At 47.8% G+C, this 19031-nt stretch overlaps 1 protein-coding gene across 3 annotated transcripts in view; it reads left to right on the forward strand.

Annotated features, from left to right (window-relative positions):
• The first annotated feature begins 1859 nt into the window (after nucleotides 1–1859).
• Nucleotides 1860–19031, forward strand: part of SINHCAF (SIN3-HDAC complex associated factor) — a 28066-nt gene continuing 10894 nt past the window's right edge. Inside the window, exon 1 of one of the 3 annotated variants that reach the window (XM_062616501.1) lies at nucleotides 1860–1968. The gene's annotated coding sequence lies outside the window, so the exon portion shown is untranslated. Of the gene's footprint in view, nucleotides 1969–11656; nucleotides 11774–11816; nucleotides 11837–19031 lie in introns of those variants that run through there. The other 2 variants (XM_062616502.1, XM_062616505.1) reach the window with 2 other exon arrangements.

Raw genomic sequence — 19031 nt, forward strand, 5'->3', positions numbered from 1 at the left:
AGTGTGTACAATTAAAAATGTATAAAATACACAAAGACAAACAGCTGGCAGAGGCCAAAGCTGTCTGAGCACCTTCATGTTGTGCTTTGCCTGTCTCTAGAGTTAGCGCACATACAAAGGGTGTAGTACATGCAGTGAAACGATTTTTTCCGAGGGCATTGTGTTCTTAGCACAAGCAGCAAGAAAATAGGCAAAGCACAACAAAGCAGGAGAAAAAAGTTTTGATGAGACGGGACAGTGTTAGTTCCTGTATCTCTGGCTAAATGCACAATGTGCATTCAACAGAAGATACGTCATAATGTAAAATAAAGGGACACAATGTGGATGTGAAGCCAAGAACAAAAGTTGTACAAGCACAAAATGAACCCTTGGTACAAAAACCAAGCCTGGTTGTTCCCTGCACTTGATAAAGACGTTATGAAACAGGCCTGATTTAATTCTTCTCCAGCTGTGGCAATGCTAGAAGTTGGAAGTGACTTTAAAGATAACTAAATGGAGAACTCTGGAACTACATGAGCGTGTAAAGCCAAGTGCATGTTCCAGCCTTGCTGAGCTAGGGCTGAGCAGCATGGGCTGGAGTGTGGCAATCCTAAACCCCCATTCCTTAAACGGAAATCATGGAGACATGTAGAGAGGTGGTTCTGCTTTTATCCAATAAACCAATAAAGTTACATACGAATATGTTGCCTTATTCTTGTTGGTTTCTTAGGTTTGCAGTTTTTAACCTTGACTCAGCATGGGCAATGCCAAACTTTGAGTCCTACAACATGCTAGAATGTATATTTAGGTATTTGCAGCCAATCCAGCTGTGCTAGAAAAGATTAACCTTCCTACTTTCTAACTCGGTGTAGGAAGTGAGGACTGGCCATCCTGTACTGCCCAGAGAATCTGCTGGAGCTAAAGCATCCTGTGTCCTGGCTGACCCTGACAGCTGCCCTGAGGAGGAATCTGACCAGAGCTGCCACGCTCAGAAGGGGGAAAAAGCAGCAGAATGGCTTTATTGAAGGGCGTTATTGAAGGTGCAAAATACAGTTTACAAAAAATAAATAGTAAAAGAGCAGGAGAGCAGCACTCAAGAGAGAAGGACAGCTGGGGAAGCCAGGACTAGAGAGGAGCATGTAGGCCCAGGGGGGGCAGCAGCTCTGGGGCCTTCTGAGCAAAACTACAAATGGAGCACGAAGAATTTGCCTTTCTTCTCGACTGGCTGCCTTGTGAGGCCTTGCTTGTGTGCTCCACCAGCACACCTCAGCAAGCACCCGCAGGAAGCCAGGGGACACCTGCAGGGATTCTAAAGGGAGATGGCAGGAACCATGTGAATGCCTAGGGGAAAGCAGAACCATAACCTCTTCAGGGTAGCAAAGGGGCCATCGCCTTGATGAACCACAAGCACCCAGGGAGAGGAGCTGGCAGCGGCCAGGCCCTGCGCCAGTCTGAAGAAAACACTGACTAGTCCTGTCCAACTGAAACAAAACCTTGCCCTTTTGATACAAGGATCTCCCATCTTGTGTTATAGTGGCATAGGTGAACCGTACTGCAAACCCCATGGCGCAGCCTAGAGATCAACATGGCCACCAGCCCATGTATAGTGACATAGATGGGGCTGGGGCTTGTGGAGGACTGACGCTGGCAGGTGGACGGCCAGTGCCCTCCCACAATGCTTTTAAAGGGAAAAAGGCAAGGGGCATCAAAGCGGTGCCCAGACAGTGGGAAAAGTGCTGGTGCTTACTCCCTGCTTGGAGCATGAGTTGGAGACCTCGGTGAAGGCAGAGGCCTGGCTGCAGGGAAGAAGGGTCTGTCACGGCAGCCCATGCCACTCGTGCTGCAGTACTGCTGAGAGCTGCAATAGCGCAGGCAGAGATCACAGCAGCGTGTCAACACAGGTGTCTGTGGCCCTGAGGAGGAGGAGAGAGCCGGAGTGAGGACGTGCCTTTGTATTTCTTTCCCAACAGCTGAGCGGTGGAACAGCATGTAAGTGAAAGCTTTGAAATGCAAAGATCAAACCAGACTTAAAAGTCTGCCAAGACCATAGGTAACTAGGCAGGAATCTTGTGCACTTTGGCTCAATAATATAGTGTAGAGAACAGTCTCTGCTGAAAGACCAGTGTCAAAACCCTTCGGTATAGACAGCTCACATAGGTTCTTTCTTTCTTTTAAATGGCAGTCACATTATCAGTGAAGGAGAAGCTGCTCTGATACCCACTACCAACTGGGAGGTGAGAGAAGACTGGCAGCTCTGCAGCTGTGGGCTTTTTGGGTTAGGGTGCTTTTACCATCCTCAGAGGTTGATTCAACTTCATGCCATTCATTTTGAATAGGAAGCACTGAATCCAGTGCAAAGCACTGGTCTCCAAACCAGTAGCAGACAGCTAGTATCAGCCCCTGTGGCATTAAAAAACATTAAGCCTACGTGCTCATTTAAGAGGCACTTTTTGCTTTCTGTTTTGAGTGATGTTGCAGGATTTGTGCAGGCAATTAAATGTCAGCCTATATATTCCTATGGTTGGCGAGCTTTTGGAAACAAGTAATTCATAAAGGGTTTGGAAAAGTTAAACATAAGAACAGATGTTTTAATACTTACTTTCTTTGATTCATCTAGGAGTTCATCTCATCGTATGATCTCAGTTTAAGTTACTTGTCCCAAAGTATCAGATCCAGAGGCCAAAATGTCTTACTGAGTCAATATCTTGCAAGTAGACAATGGCCAAAGATATCAGTGTACTCCTTTGTCAAATCAAGAATCACAGTTTCTGTCTTGGTTTTAGTGTTGGAAGAAGATTCTGTCTGTGTCTAGTGAAAAACTTCGGTCCAAGATGTTGCTGAATCCAACCTTGCCAGTGCTCAGAATTTGTATTACAACCAACATGAGTCCATAAAGTATATGGCTAGTCTCAGTGTTTTCACTAGGACTGAATTATACACAGGCAGATGACATTTTCTGTTCCAGTCTACTTATCATGACAGACTTGGAGAACGGAAAATGAGTAACTGCTATCATAACAGTTGCCTTGTAAAGAGACCTGGATCATTTAGTGTCCGGCTTGCCTGAAACATGACTGCACGTATCTGCTGGAGGGAAGTCTGTGTCCATGCATTTAAAATCTGTGGAGCAAGAAGCAGTGACAACGATGGATTATATAAACCCAGCAGGGAAGTGTTCTGTTGCAGAGCAGAAGCTGGCCAACATGAAGACACACCAAAATACTTAGAAGGCAAAAAGTTGTGGAGGCATCCCTGAGCCCCGCTGTCTCCCAGAAGTTGGGATGGCGGTAAAAGCCAGCACAAGAGCACCACAACCTTAGGACAAAGGGCAGTGAAAGTTTGGGATCATGAGCATGGGAGGGGACTGTCATGCCACAGGGATTACAAAGCAACATGGCATTTACCAGAGCTAAATAGTCTGCTGTTAAGGACACAGAAATCCACACAGCAGGCTTGAAGGAAACTGGCAGTAACCGATTTCAGTCATTCCCCAAGAAGCTGAGTCTGCTGCACCTGCACAACTTCATACATGATATCCTAATCTCTCTAGGGATAGATAGAAAGGTGACACAAATTTTAAGTGGACTCTTGAGTGTAGCAATTGGTATCTGTCCCCCAAGCCCCTCAGCACACCCTCAAAATGTTGTTTCCTGTGCCCCAGTCAGCATCTACATGCATCATCATGCTGACTCGGTGTAAGGAGCATGCTGGGAGCCCATTTGCCACAACTTATAAAAGAGGCTTTAAAGCGCTGCTGCCGCCTTAAAGAATGGCACATACAAAACCCCTCCTGTTTTGCAGTCTGCCTATGAATAGCTACTTATTCTAATTTACGGCAGGATGTGTTTTATAAGAGGGTAAACTTGGCCTGACTAAGTGAAAAGCATTTGAATGCTTGCACACATGCATGCACACACTTGCAACTGAGAAAGACTTTCACAACATGCACACACAGCTCTGCTTAATGGGCACCACCATCCTTGCACGTGAGGGTTGCAACTGAGCCACTCCTGCTGCCTTCTGTGTGTGTCTAAATGTGTTGGGCCTCTCTGTTCTGAAATAGCTTGAGGGTCTAGAAGTAGAAGAAACACCAGGCTGGTCAGACCTGCAGTCTGGGGTCTGCCTGGGACCATGGCTGGTAACAGATGTCACAGAGAACAGTGCCTGAAACCTGTTTTCGCTTGCCATCAAGCAGTTAGCAATTGGCCAAAACGGGAGGATTTAGCCCTTGCTCAAACTTCTTTTTTCTATTACATGGTGTGAATCAGATGTTTATGATTCCCCAGTCAACCCTGAGTGCAGGTACACAGCCCTAGCATTAGCAGGGCAAGGAAGGATCATTTCAAGAGGTCACTTTCATATCTACCCAGTCTTCCCACTTTCCTCCTACAGATAATGCAAATCAAGTAAATATTGCTCTTGTTTCTGAAACCTTGCATTAGGAGTGGTTCAACCACTGCTAAAAGGGTAGTTGTCCTGACAAGAAGAGTCAGTCAGTTCATCTGTGGATAGAGATTTTTTTGACGGCATGCCGAAAATAGCACCTCAGAAACCACACTGCTAGCTGGTTTTAGAAAGGCCAGTTTTTGAAGCATCTCTAAGTGGCCAGCTTGTTACTCTGTAAATAGCAATCACTTTGTTTAGCTGTTCTTCAGAAAGTGCCCATGCCTGAAGGACAATGCTGCCCTGGGGCACCTCCTCACAGCCTGGCCATCCCTGCAGGCTGCTCTGATTGAGCTTCCCCAGGAGCCCCTGGGGCTTGTAAGAGAAGCAGGAACCTACTTGGGGATGCCATCACTCACACAGCCATGCTACACATGCTCACCTGCGTTTCTTCGGGAAGGCTGAGCTCCCCATACATCCCACATGCTTCAGGGCACTGCTGTTCGGCTGACACTCCCCACCCCACCCCCCCCAACTGTCTATGTGAGCTTAATCCCAGCTGGAGTATCTCCCCTCCCATAGCACCTAATCAGCCTTAATCCTGCCCAGATAAACCCAGTCATCCCAGTGGGAAAGAAAAAAATACAACGGTGGCTTTAGCCGAAGACATTTCTTCTGAAGCTAAAAGGTATGTGGCATGGAAGTTCTAAACCCTTCTGCTTCGCAAACTGTCCTCTCCCTGCTGAGGGTTTTTTTAAATCTTTCCTGGAGATGTACATAAATTGAAAAATCCCCCCCTGCAGGGCCAGTACCCCCTTGCATCTCTTCTCTCCCATACCCACATGGAACTTCCTTGGTGGTCTCTGTGTCACGAGGTCAGTGAAGACATAGGAACTTTACCCACTGGCCCTGAGATGTCTAAGAGATCACTCTACCTATGTAGTATAGGGCACATGCTGTACACTAGCTGTGTGGCACAGGCTGTGCCACTCGTGACCTGGAGGCTGCATCTGGGTCCCTTGACTGCTCTGTATGCTGTAATTTACAATATGAACAGGTAGGCAGACCTGAGGGAAGTCACTGAGGTCAGATGAGTGTCCTTTGGTTTGTGTTTATTTAAGTCTCTCATAACCCTCTAGAGTTAATTCCTGAGCATGAACATCCATTCTGGGACCCAGCGTACTTCTGGGGATCCCTGTGATGGACATCTGCTCAAATTTTGCCTGAAGGTTCCCCATCCTGCTTCTGACCTCCCCTTAGCTATGTGTCTTTCTGAATGAAGACTTCCTCCTGGAAAGTCCTTCTCCTTATTTTTTTTTCAGAATGGGATGCCTCTGCTCTGAGGAAAGGGTATGTATCTATTCTACTGCCTTCTCCCTTCATGCTGCTTTCTGTCTGCCCTTTTCCTCTGTCTGCCCTTGGCTTGCTTTCTACAGGATGTTAAGTGTCAAATTTGGTTGATTTGTTGCAGCCTAATTATCTGATTTAATCCAATTAAACTATCTGGAGTTATCTGTGTGATGTGGTGGCTTTGTTAGCTAACTCCATTCACACTTTCCCTTGCAAAAAATGTTCCCTTCAGCTCCTCATTCCAGATCTCCAGTGGTAGATTCCCATATGGTTCTTGGCTGTTTGTTGAATGCTTGTGATCAGGACTCTAGGTTCTGCAGATTTCCTTCAGGGACCATCTCTGCGCACCCTGGTTAGCCAAGTCTGCCCACTGCTCTTCTTCGTTGCCAGAAGACTCTGTCTTCAGCGGCTTGGCAATAAGGTCAGCAACATGCTATGCCCTCATGAGACTAGTCACTTGTACTTGAGCTCACTGTTCTCTGCCTTCCTTTGGCTGAGTAAAATCTCTGCCCACAGAGAGACATGTTTTCTCCATAGTACCAGTGCAGTCAAAATATTAAATCTGAAACTGTCACCTCTTCCAAGTGCCTTTTTCCTTTCCTAGGGTATCTCAGTGTTAGGTTGATGTCATTCTTCAGCTAGCTCCTCCTTGATCTGGGAACAATTTTTTTTATTTCCCTGAAAAGGGAATCTCTGGACCTTTGTTGTGTCCGCTCGTGCTGTAGATTAAAAAGCAGTGCCACTGAGAAGAGACCTGTAGGCTAGAAAAATCTCCAAAGAAAGAATGGTGATGAGGGAAGCTTTAACCTGCCTCAGGTTTCTTGGTTTTATTTAGCAGAGTTCTGGGTATGAGCCTAGAGCACCAACACCTATATGGAAACCCTTCTCATGGCCTCCCATGCTGACTGCTCCCTAGCAGAGGATTTTCAAGCATCCCTATTTACCTGCTTAATTCCTGTTGAGAGGGAGGTCCAGAAAGAAAGCCTGCCATGCCAAAGTGTTGCTTTTAGCCACCATGGATGCCCTCCAAACCACATCCCATAGCTGCACCTTGCTTTTCATTCTTCTCAGCCACCTCTGCGTGTGTTCAGGAACGTGCAAGAAGATGGACATGCTTAGTCAGGAGTCTTAGGTTCAGTAAGAAGCTTCAAAGAGCAAATTCTGTTCCCTAAAAATGATCCTGCTTGAGACCACAACTCTCTCTGAAGAGTTCATAACTTTGTGCTCCCTAAAGATTACTCTGAAATAGTCAGTATAAAATCTGGAACTTGCTGCTGCGAAAGATGGAAGTCTCTGTTTGGAGAGACCTCTTTTGGGTTTCCGAATACTTGGTCTTTGTTTTCAAAATTGCCCCAAATGACAAAATAAGGTGGGGATAACTTTCTTGACAGGAAACAGACCGGCAGGCATAGAGGGCTGATCTTCTTAAAGTCATCTTCGAATCACCTTAATACAAATCCTCATGGAATAGTCTTATCGGCTTCAACAGGGATGAAAGCAATAGTGCAGCAAAGAAATGAATAGCCCTTGAGAAGCTCCATTAAAGGTGTTTTAGTGGTAATGGAAAATTATCTTTTTACTACAGAATTTGAGCAATCCTTAAGAATTTAAGAGAATTATCTTCCTCTTAAGCAATTTGAAATAACAATTAAAAACTCTTCAGAAAGGCGGTTATTCTCTGTTAAGCCCTGATGGATTTCTTACTTAGCCTGGGCTATAAATGATCTTGTTCCTAGGAGTAAAATGGTTCAGGGTCCTGTCTCTGAGGCACATAACTTGTGTGCTTCATTCTGGCAGCATGAATATCATAATATCTATTCTTATTATCATCAAACTTTGCTGTCACTGTTTATTTGTAGCTGTCTGTCATTTGGCCTAAAACATAAACCAGAGGGAAATACCACATTCTTTATTAACCTGTTTGCTTTAAATTACCACTTCTGTGAACATTTTCACCTTCAACAAATCAATATACTGTTACTCATAGGGACAGCTGGTGCAAGCAGGAGCTAAAGAACTGACCTGTTGATCAACTATCTGTTGATCTCCCTCTGAAATCATACTCCTTGGCAAAATCTTATTTACAACTCTAAGTCAACCAACACTTTTCTCCTTTTTTGCTTGACAGAACTCCTGGTAATATTTTTTCCAAAATCACTTGGCCAGGCATTTAGCCAATAAGGCAGACTTTCAAATTACTCAAGTTGTAAAAATACATTTTACAGTGAAATCTCAAAGCAGAAACAGCTGCCTAGGTTCAGTTTTGACAGCTGCTCTTCACCTAACAACAAGTAGCCTATTTGTGTTTGCTTATTCATTAAAATTGAAATATAACACAATAGGATCAGGTGTCTTAGCTGGCAAATGCCCTACTTTTTCTCTGTGTTGGTGCCTCTGCCTCAGTGCTCATGATACATATGTGTTTTATATTATAAACCACTTGTGATTAGCTTTATTGTTATACCATCAACATACTTTAGCTTCCCAGATAAAACAATTAAGAACCCACCTAGGAAAGATACTAGTTTAACTGGAACACAACATTCCCATTAGTTTTCCAGAGACCACATGTGTTCTTGAAGTAAATGTTTCTTAAGAGGTGATCTGGATCAGAACAAATTTCAGGTCACTTGTGATCCTCATGAAATCCCATATTCCACCTTACACTCAGACCAAGCTCTGAATGGAAAGGAAAATGCTTAATTTTTCAAAGCAGAGCCTCATCAAATGAGGCTTTACCTATAGTGTGAAGGTATGTGCACTGTTTCAGATGTCTGCATTTTCCAATTTAAACTCCTTCAGCTTGTTCCAAGTTTGCAGCTCTTTTTCATGCCCTTCGTTCCATTCAGTGAGGTCAAAAAAGTGTCCCTCTGATGGTGTGGGGAGCACAGGTGGCTTGCTCAAGGGGAAGGGGCTAGAAGAACCTCGATGGAAGCTTTTTAGCTATTGAAGTGCCTTTTACTTGCAAGCTGGCTATCACCCAAAAATGAAAACTCAAACCGCTGTCAAGAGGGTGGCCCTGAAATGTCATCAGCAAATGCTTCAGGGAAACCAGAGACATTTGAGAAATGAAGGTTTTGACCACATTTTTCATTTATGCATTGTCATTGGGACTCACATGGCTAGAAGCTGTTTTCCTCTGAGGGCAGGAATGGCAGAGCTAGCTGTTCACAGGCCACAGCAGCACAGGATTTGCAGACTTAAATCCTCTGTGGGTTAAAGCATCAGCTCTGTTCATTACTGTCAGTTAGAAGCCTGCATTCTCCACTGAGTTTTGGGGCTTGCATGAGATTTGGAGTGTAAGGGCACAAAGCCATGAAATAAATACCAGAGCAGTTGCCCTGACCCTGGTTTGTATGCAGCCAAAGCCTAGGCCAAGCCATTCTGTGAATGTTCAGCATGGTGATGAGGGAGGGCAGCCAGCGATAGGCACCAAGGGACTGGGTTTGTTCAGCTGGGCATTGAGAGGCAGCACGTTGTTTGATACCTACAAGGATCCTCCTTGAAAATACTATTTCATTCTCAGTGGGGGTTTTAAATACTATACTAGATGTCATTATATTGAAAGGAATGTCACTGGGGGTCTTTGAGAAGTGCAGAGAGGAAAAAAAGGGGAAATAATGGGAGAAAATCTGGGAGAATCACTCCCTCAAACCAAAGAGGCACATAAAACTACACACGTTATTTAAAACAAAAGTTCCCAAAAGAGCTGGTAGAGTTCCCCAGACTAGTTAAAACTAGTAAAATCATATCTGCATTTTGAGAATTTATTCAGCATTAGCTACACTTATGTCTCACAAGTTGAATATGATTTGGAAGCACCGGTAAGGAAGTCAGCAGGCTAGGATCAGTTAAAAAAAATCCCTAAACAACAACCCCCCACCCACCTCACAGATAAACCTGCAGACTTCCTTGTGAGAGAGAAATCCTGCTGCGCCTCATGCCCAAATGGACCGGTTTTGCAGTGCTGAGGGAGGAGGTGCTGTAGAGTTACCAAGGAGTTACAATCAGGTAGAGATGAGGTGAGGTGCTCCGACTAACCTAAGGAAAAGCAGATGGTCCTGCTCCCCTGGAAACCTGCCCCCCTGCCCCCACCAAGGTTAGCCAGTGCTGCTGCGGGGAGCAAACAGATTCTTTCAGCAAGAGTTTGCCATGAGCTGCTAAATCTGTGCCTGAATTAGGGTTAGACCCAAAAGGTCATTACCAGGATAAAAATTTGTGATAGAAACACTCAATGTTATTTTTAATATTTTCGAGTATTAGCCAACAACTGCATGTTGTGTCTCTGCTGCTGCTCATTCTGTGAGAAACTTTTTATCTTTCTAATAGTTGGAAATGCAGCATCAAGGCCAGGTTGGACAGGGCTTTGAGCAACCTGGTCTAATGGAAGGTGTCCCTGCCCGTGGCAGGGGGGTGGAACTTATTAGATTATCTGTAACATTAAAGATTATCTTTAAGGCCCCTTCCAACCCAAACCATTCAGTGATTCTATGATTCACGCTTCAGCTGGGCTTGACCACAAGGTTAGGAGGGAGCAGCTTGCACTTGCAGTTACAGGCTGTAATGGTGCTGTTGTAACCAAGTATTCCCTTGTACATCACAGGCTCATCCTTCTGACATTGCTAGTTTTTAAAGGAAGCCTATTTCAACATACCCCACCAGCTGTTTCATGAAGCAGCTCTTCCTAAACTGCACCAGAGAGTGGGAAGCAGAGGTTGCAGTGATGTGAATTTTTACATCACTCATTCTGACACAGCAAGAAAAACTCCCAAGAACTGCTGATGATTTTTGAAAGTACAGAAAATGAACCATATGTGGAGAAAAAACCTCCCAAGACCAGCACAAAACATTCCCTCTTGCTGCCAGAAGCTATGACCCACCACCAAGGTTGAGCGCTGGTGCCTCAAGTGTGAGCCCGGACACGCTTTGTATAGAAAACACACCAGTTGTTGCTATTGGGTCATGTTAAAAACAGCAGTTGGGCCACACTTTTCAGAAGAGTGCTGCCTTCATGGTGCTGATGTTTCATAAAATCAGCTAGGTTGGAAATAACATCTAAGATCATCAAGTTCAACTTTTATCCCAGGACTGCCAAGTTCACCACTAACCCATCCCACTGACGGCTTCATTTACATGGTTTTTGAACACTCCCAGAGACGGTGATTGCACCACTGCCCTGGGCAGCCTGTGCCAATGCCTAAGCATCCTCTCTGTGAAGAAATACCCAATCTAAACCTCCTCTGGCACAGCTTAAGGCCATTACCTCTTGTCCTATAGCTTGTTACTTGGGAGACCAGCCACCTCCTCTCTCCATCCTCCTTTCAGGTAGCTGTAGAGAGCGATAAGGTCCCCCTGAGCCTTCTCTTCTCCAGACTAAACACCCCAGTTCCCTCAGCCGCTCCTCATCACACTTGTGCTCCAGACCCTTCACCAGCTTCGTTGTCCTTCTCTGGACCCGCTCCATCACCTCAATGTCTCTCTTGTAGTGAGGGGCCCAGAGCTGAGCACAGGATTCGAGGTGTGGCTTCACCAGTGCCGAGTACAAGGGGACGATCACTGCGGCACCCCGCTGCCACGCTACTCCAGATACAGGTTAGCCTGTCGTGTCCCGCCCTGTCCCGTGGGCTGCAGCGCGCCGGACGCCTCGGGAGGTGGCCGCTGTAACCTCGCCCCGCCCCGCGCTGCTCCTCCGGGCAGGCAGGTGCCCGGGTCCCGCCCACCGCCGGCTTGGGGGCGGGCCGCGGGAGCTGGCCGCGTGCGTGAAGTCCTCGCTGCCGTCACAATGGCCAACATCCCCGCCCCCTACTCCTCCTCCTCCTCCTCCCAGGCTTCCCGCGTTGCCTTTCTCCCTTAAAAGGACAATGGGGCGCGCAAACAGAGAGGGCTTGATTGAGTAGAATGGAGCCGTGGGAATGGCGCATGCGTAGAGCGGCGGCTGCCGGCGGGAGGGGCGGTGCGCTGTCTGTCGCGCGCCCGCCCGCTCGGGCTGTCCGGTAGAGCTCGGAGAGCGGAGCGAGGCTCGGCCGCGCGCGGCACAGCTGTTGGTGGGCGCAGGAGCGCGGTGAGTGGCTTCCTTCTGCTTAAGAGAAGGAGAGGAAAAAGCAAAGCTGCGAGCGAACGTGAGGTTTGAACCGGGATTTTGTGTTTGTTCGCTTGCTTGGTTGGGTTTGGGTCAAAATTGGGGTGTTTGTTGGTTGGGGTTTTTTTTTGTTTGGTTTTGTTTTTTTCCTAGTAGCTGGTGGTTTCTGTTTAACATAAGTTAATCCCGCAGCCTGCGCTCAGTTCTGCGGCGGCAAAAAAGACTTTGCCTCCTGAAACAGTTTGACACGCATGGCTCCCGTGAGCGGCGTTTTCCATCTTTGCCTCAGTTAGTGGAGTTTAAAGGAGGTGCTGGGTGGCGGGGGGAGACGCCTCCCGCGTTGTTGCGGAGTGTTCCTGGGAACTCTAACCGTCGTCGTGTCCTGTCCCCAAGTACGGTTAAAGCCTTAACTTTCGAGGAAGCGTATACGGGTTCTTGGCCATTTAACTCCAAAAGCGGACCCTAGCTGCGGGGTGCGTTAAGTAAACCGGGCTGCCCGGCGGTGGCGGGGCTGCACGGAGCCGTGCCCGAGGCCTCGCCACGCGGCCCCCCTGGCCAGGTTCCACCGTTGCGACGCGGGTGTCGCAGGTGCGGCTCCGGCGCGCCCCGCACCGCACACCTGTAGCGCGGGCGCGCACGAGTTACTGCTGGCAGGGTGGCGGAAGGAGCGGGAGCACGGCAGTGCCAGCTGTCCCTGCTCTCTCCGTGTTGCACGGAGAGGGTAGACGTTGGTTTTAGTTCTGGTTATCGCTAGTGTTTGCGGTCAAGCACCGTGCGCGCCCGGAGACGGGGAAAATGTGCGGCTGCAGGCTGGCGTGACGCGTGCTGCCGGTCGCATGGGTCGTGGTGTGGGGCCTTCTCCACATCAGCAGGCGCCCCGCCACCGGCCCGGTGCGCAGCATTACCGTTGTGGAGACGCGCGGCGGGCGGGCGGCGATGGCGTCCTGCCGCTCCCGCCGCGCGGCGTGAGTGGAGGTCGCTCCCGGCCACGGCAGCCGATGCCCGCGCCCGGCGCCAGCAAGTTTTGGCTCCCGGCTTCCACGGGGCTGCGGCGGCGGGGCTGGGGCTGGAGCTGCCGGCGTGCCCCCGGCGCGGCACGTAGGCAGCGCCCGGCTGCAGGAAAACAAAGGGCTCGCATGTGCTGCGGCGCCCAGCGCGCCGGGGACAGGGCTTCTCTCTGTATGGGGGGGGGGGGATGGACCTTAGCCCAGGGAGGTGTCGGTGGGATAAAACTCGTCCCGCGGGAAAAGTGATGTTTTTTTAGCGGCTGGTTGGCGGTTTTGGAGGACTTTTGGAGAGGCGGTGAAACTTTGGGTGCACACGCGCTCCCTTGCACACCGCAGTGCAAGCGGGCGGGCGAGCCTCGCTGGCCACCCCGGGGCTGCCGCAGGGTCCGGGGGGTCCGTGTTGCCCGCGCCGCGGCGTGCCCGCGTTGCTGGGAGGTCTGCGACGGCCCTTTGAAGTACAACTGTTGCCATGTTTGAATTACGTCAGGGCCGAGCCATGAGGAACCAGCGCGGAGCGAGGCGGGGGCGACGGGTGGCAAGGGGACGGGACCGGTCCCTGAAGGGGGAGGTAGTAGTGAGAGGCGTCCATCAGCTGCCGGGACAGGGGTCTGGGTGCCTGGCGGGGCTGTTGCGGCTCGATCCCCGCTTACCGCCGGATGGGGCGGCTGCACCGAGACCGCGTGGTGGGGCGGCGTCTGCAGCGCGGGGCCGCCTCGCAGCGCCCACCTCTGTTCCGCGCTCGGGGCTTTCCTCCGCTTCCTACGCCTTTTTAATTCGCTTTTAATTATATTCGTCTTTCGGCAAGTTCAGCGCTTGGCAGCCCCGGCGAGGGGAGCGGAGGGGGGGCCGGGGCCGCCAGCTTGTGCACTCCCGCCGCTCCACCTGACCGGCGGGGCCGCCCACGAAAGTAGGTCGTCCGCCCCGGGAAAGAAGAGGGGAGAGTCTTTGTTCCTGGCGCTGCCGCGCCTCCGCCCGCCGCGGCCCCCAGCCGGCGAGCCAGCCCGCCGGCGGTAACGGGCGGGAGCGCAGCCCCGCCACGCGGTGCTCTGCTCCCGGAAAGCGGCCGCCGCCTCCCGGCCAACTGCGCTGCGCCCGTCCCGGCGGCTGCGGGAGCGGCGCGACCAGGCTCCACCTGGAGCCAGCGTTTATCCCCGTCCTCTGAGTTATTTTATCCTTCTTAACTTGCAGGCTTTCGCCAGGGGAATGCTCCGAGTCGCGCTCTCCCTTTCATGAGATAAAAGTTGCTGTCTGCTCTCGTACATACCTCTCCGGATGCGTGTAGCTAAAGGGATTTAAAGGGACCTGCTAAACCTGTTGTTCACTCCTCTGTGCCTTAGCGCAGCGAGCTGGTCTGAATCCTTCCTGCCCCGGGCTCCCCCAACTTCTTCTGGGCGGGAACGTCCCCGGTTCGTCCTATTGAGAGCGTTGTCCCCAGCAGTCTGCTGGTCGGCAGTCCTTTCGACCCGAATTATCCAATAATCATTAAAACTGCAGGAAAGAAAAGTAAGTTTGGAGCTGTGCCCCGCTGCTGTTGTTCTTTTGGCAGCTGGTGCAGGATGCTGCCTTTCAACCTGCTGCTGTGTGCCTCTTGCCCTGCCACCCTTCCCTCGTGGGCAGGGAGAGGGGAAGGCCTAGGTTCCTGAATTCTGCCCAGAACTTACACAGCATCGCATTTGTGGTGGAGGCTGAGCAGTGTACTTGAGCACAACCCGACTGTAATGCTTGCCTTTTTTTCGTTTTGAATTTTAAGTTGTCACTGGTGGAAGGTGGTAGGTTGACAGCCATGGAGGCATCTGCTTAACCCTTTTACACAAGGCAAGCCAGGAGGGTGACTGTTGCTCAGCAAACCCCTTCACTACTGTGTGCTTGCTTCCAAAGGTGAGACTGACTGTCAGCCATGTGTGGGGTAAGTGCTGTGGAAACCCCCTTTCCCCCCAGTTTGCACACAGTTAGATTCTCCATGCAGTTAACAGCTTTTTTTGATGAAGGGGAAAAGGTTGCGCAAAGCCTGCAGAGTAGGGGCAGACAGTGAACTGGATGCTTTTCTGCTCACACCAGTGGAAGCTGAACTCCTTTGGCACCCAGGTGAATTCCAGGTTTCTTGGGATCTGTGGTCCCTTGTAGAGAATCAGCAAGTAACAAGTTGTGGGATTTTCAGACACCCCCACAGGCATGCAGCATCCAGCTCCTACTGAAAGTAGGTGGGATTGAGTGCCACAGCCTCTGAGAAAAATTCCTCCTTGCTTCTCCCAGCCCAGAGATTCTCAAACAGAAGCTGATTGCCTACAATTTCAGTCTTTCCTTTAAAAAGAAAACATCACTGACTTCTTGGAAGATGTTAGATTAGCTGATAAGTTCACACAGGTTAAAAATAAACAACACATGCTGAACAGCTCTGTGTCACCAAACTCTGCTTTGCATTGATTCTTAGCACCTGATGCTTTGTACCTCTTTCATAACAACATGACACACAGACAGTTGTACTAGACAACCAAGTTCTTCAGACTTGCACTCCTTGTAGCACTTGCTTTTTAGCAGTAAGCAGTAGCTAGTGAGCTGGGGCTTGAAGATTGAGTGGTTAAGCAGAATGCATGGGCAGGACTCTATTTCATAACTTGGACCTTTGCATTTCTGTAGAATGTGCTCAGTCCAAGTGAAATGATCAATAATATTACCTAAGGACATGTAAATGTATCCTTTTAAATGAAGTCATTATGGTTCTTCTGACAAGTAATTACTACTACTTCTGGTTGAATCCCCTTCAGGTATGTTACTCTCATTAAAAAATGAAAAGCCCCCTAACTGTTCAGTGTCTCATGATCTCAAGTGTCTGTGATGCTTTTTCAGCAGCAGGTGGTTGCAGACAGCATCGTAACAGTTGCAGTGACTGCACTCAAACAATGCAGACTGAACTCTATCACTTGCTTGAGAACATCTCAAGTTTTCCTCACAGGTCTTCTGCTCAGGCAGAGTGGGGTGTTAGTTACGCAGTAGGAGTTTTGGGGGGGAAGTCCTCTTTCACGATGGAATGTCTGCAGGTGGGACAGGTTTGGGATTTCCCCCCCATGCAAATATTACTGATTACTGTTTTCATGCTTTGGCCTATTCCTTTTGAAGCACTAACCACATGGCAGTTCAGAGGAACACCCAAGTGGCTTAGCCTTTTGCTTCTTTTGTCTAAGTGGTTTAGGTACTTATTTCCCTCTGAAGATCAACAGGTAGGTAGGTTCCTTTGTGACTTGACTGCTTCTGAAAACTTCACTCGGAACAGCTTGTGACCCAGCCAGGATGCTGTGGAGGCTCGGACATGTGACAGAAACATCCAGTTTGACTTTTTTATATGCTTGGTAGTTGCTGCCAGTTGCTAAGATTGCACTCTAGCACTAAGCACAAAACAGTGGCTGCAGACAAGTACCAGCAAAGAAGTGAGTTACTTGCTTTGGCAGAGAGAAAGATCCCTGAAGATGGAGTTTTGACCTTTAACTGGTTTTACTCAGCTCATCAAGTGAAAACTCAACAGGATACTGCTTCATTCAGGTGTGTCTGGGCTGTAGTGGCCAAATACAGCTTTCCCATAAGTAAAGTTGTTCTGGGTGGAGAAAGGAAGGGAAGTGGAAGGAAAATCTGAGGATAAAGGGGACCAGAAGAGTGTACAGCCACAAAGTTATGAGTTTCTTGTTGGAAATCAGTCGCTGTTTTGAGCTATAAGGACAGTTGACAGTGTAAAAAATGTGGGTTTTTTTTGTGAATACTGAAGTTGCATTTTCAGATTAGTCCCTTTAGCTTGGTCTGTTACTTCCTTGGAGTATTCTGGCTTTGGGCATGTTCAAATACACTTTTCTGGGGTCCAATTTTAACTTCTATGCCGAAGTTTTTTTCAGCATGTAAACTCAGGGGGGAGGTATGTTTACATTCAGTCTCTGGTATAGATCAGCTCCTCTGTTGATGTACAATTCTCTTTCCTACAGTTGATTTTCAGTAGAGGTGTTGCAGTTTATTTCAGCAGAGGGACAGGCCTCTGAATTTATTAGCAAGACAAGCAACTGCTTCTGGCGCCATAGACAGCTCTGGAAGCGTTTTTCGTGTGTATGCATGCGCCTGGGTGTATGCATGCGCCTGGGTGTATGCACTTGCAGATGTAAAAGCCAGAGCACATATATTCTTTCTATATAAAGGCATGTCTTTCTTTTATTTTAAAAGAAAATAAAGTCCTGTTTTGGTTATGTTTCTTAGCTCCAATGCAATGTTGGAGAGATGAACACTGAGGTTTTTACTGACAGGAACCTGCTGCATCAATGTACCCAGGCTAGATGATATTTTTCTATGGCCCAATTTCAGGGAGGCTGTGCCAAGGCTGTTTTGTACACAGAATGAGAATTCAAATGATTTGCAGCATTATCTTCCTCTCTGGTGATACACTGACAGTTTTGAGTTGCACAGAGAGTGAATAATCCAGGGTCAGAGGGGATGGGAAGAGACAAAGGTACTGAGTAGTCGGGCTGGCATCCCGCTCTCCCATAACTCCAGGGAAAATTTCTCTTTCAGCTTTGCAAGAAGCAGGTGAGCATGTTCCTTCCAACTGGTCTGATGATCGTGTTACAAATGCAGGCATGCCTGTCTTCTAGGAATTCCTTCCTTTCCATTATAAAGGGTTTTCATTCTTCTTGGGTGATCAGAAAGAATGCAGAAGGAATCTGGAAAAGCAAATGAAAGGGGCTCACCTTATTTTAAAATTTAACAGAGTTCACAAGTTCTTCCCTAACTTGAAAACTTAATTAGCATCTGAAGCAATACCTCTTTTTAATTTAGATCATCAAATTAAATTTGGAAAGAAAGCTAAGCACCAAATTCTAGTCCTGACAGGTAACAAAAGCATGAAACCATTTTCACATGCATATGATGCATGCTGCTTTATGCCAGCCTTTCAGAAATGTAATAAGCAGGGTGTGTTTGGTTGGGTTTTTTGTTTCGTCTTTTTTTGTTTGTTTTATTCACCACCTGCTTTACTGTTCTCTCTCTGACTTTTTTTGCACGACCGGTCTTTTTGATGCTGCTTTTCCAGAAGTGAGAGGGCAGAGGGATGGAGAGAGCTTTTTCCTGTATTTTCCGAGTCCATTTAACTTGCTAAAGCAGTTGTTTAAAGCAGAACTTGGGGGAATAGAAATTTCTCCTTTTGCAGGGAGACCAGGGAGGAAGGGGACCACTTTTCCCTGACTTAGGGGAATGCTGCTCCCCTCCTAGTGCAGGTGAATCTCTGCTTCTGCAGAATGACAAGTAGGCTCCACTAGGATTTCTGATTCTTTCCTGGTGAACTGTCCCTTTCACTTCTATGCACCTGCTGATTTAAAAGAAATCATGTATTTTAGCAACATGCATAAATTTGGCAAAATTATATCATGTAACACTTTTTGACTTCTATGGAAGTTATTTCACTCCTACTTGCTATCTTTTTTTACCTGTCCCAAATTTCACATGGTTAAACTTCTGCAGCTGAGATTCAGGTGTTGGTGGCCAGCAGTCTAACTCCCTCATTCTAATTTAAGATCTAAATTGCAGAGCTTTCAAGTAAAACCTTTTAAAGAGCACAGTCATACGTACTTCTAAGTACATGCTAGCTATTAAGCTCTCCAGCTGACAGAATATTTAGTGTATAATGGTCAAATGGCAACTGTTTAGGATTAAATGTGTTACTGGACTGACGCCTTCCATTTATAACTGCACTTAGATGCAGTTGTCAGAGAAATGTGTTTTACTTGTGGTTTTGCTACTAGCTCTTCCCCATTCAGGCATGATATATAGTAATACCATTGCTGACCATTCATCAAGTGGGAAACAGATGGCACTAGTTTCCCTTCTATTGAAAGATTGTGTTGAAAGGCTGCTCCTGTGAGAATGGCAGCAATGATGCAAAACAAAATATTTTCAGAATATATGTCTGATGCCAGTCTTTGCTAAAACATTACTTGTAAAACATGCATCTTGTTCTGCTGTGGTGTAAATACCAGCTGGTGACAGAGATCATCTCACCAGTGTCTGGATTTCTGGAACAAACAGGGTTAGAAAGTAAATCACATTGTTGATATCGGTTCCGTCTCTTGCCCTGTAACAGCCAAGATGTTCTTGCTAAGTTTTTAGCACTGATGAACCTTGTGTCTGCAGCTCGTCTCTAACTTTCTGAAGAAAAGCACCAGATCATGGACCTGACATTGGGGTGGTCAGACAGAAGCTCAAGG

This window comes from Pezoporus occidentalis, unplaced genomic scaffold (genome assembly GCF_034315485.1).
Source record: "Pezoporus occidentalis ecotype Australia unplaced genomic scaffold, CSIRO_AGI_Poc_V1 ctg19, whole genome shotgun sequence".
NCBI classification, from domain to species: Eukaryota; Metazoa; Chordata; class Aves; order Psittaciformes; family Psittacidae; genus Pezoporus; species Pezoporus occidentalis.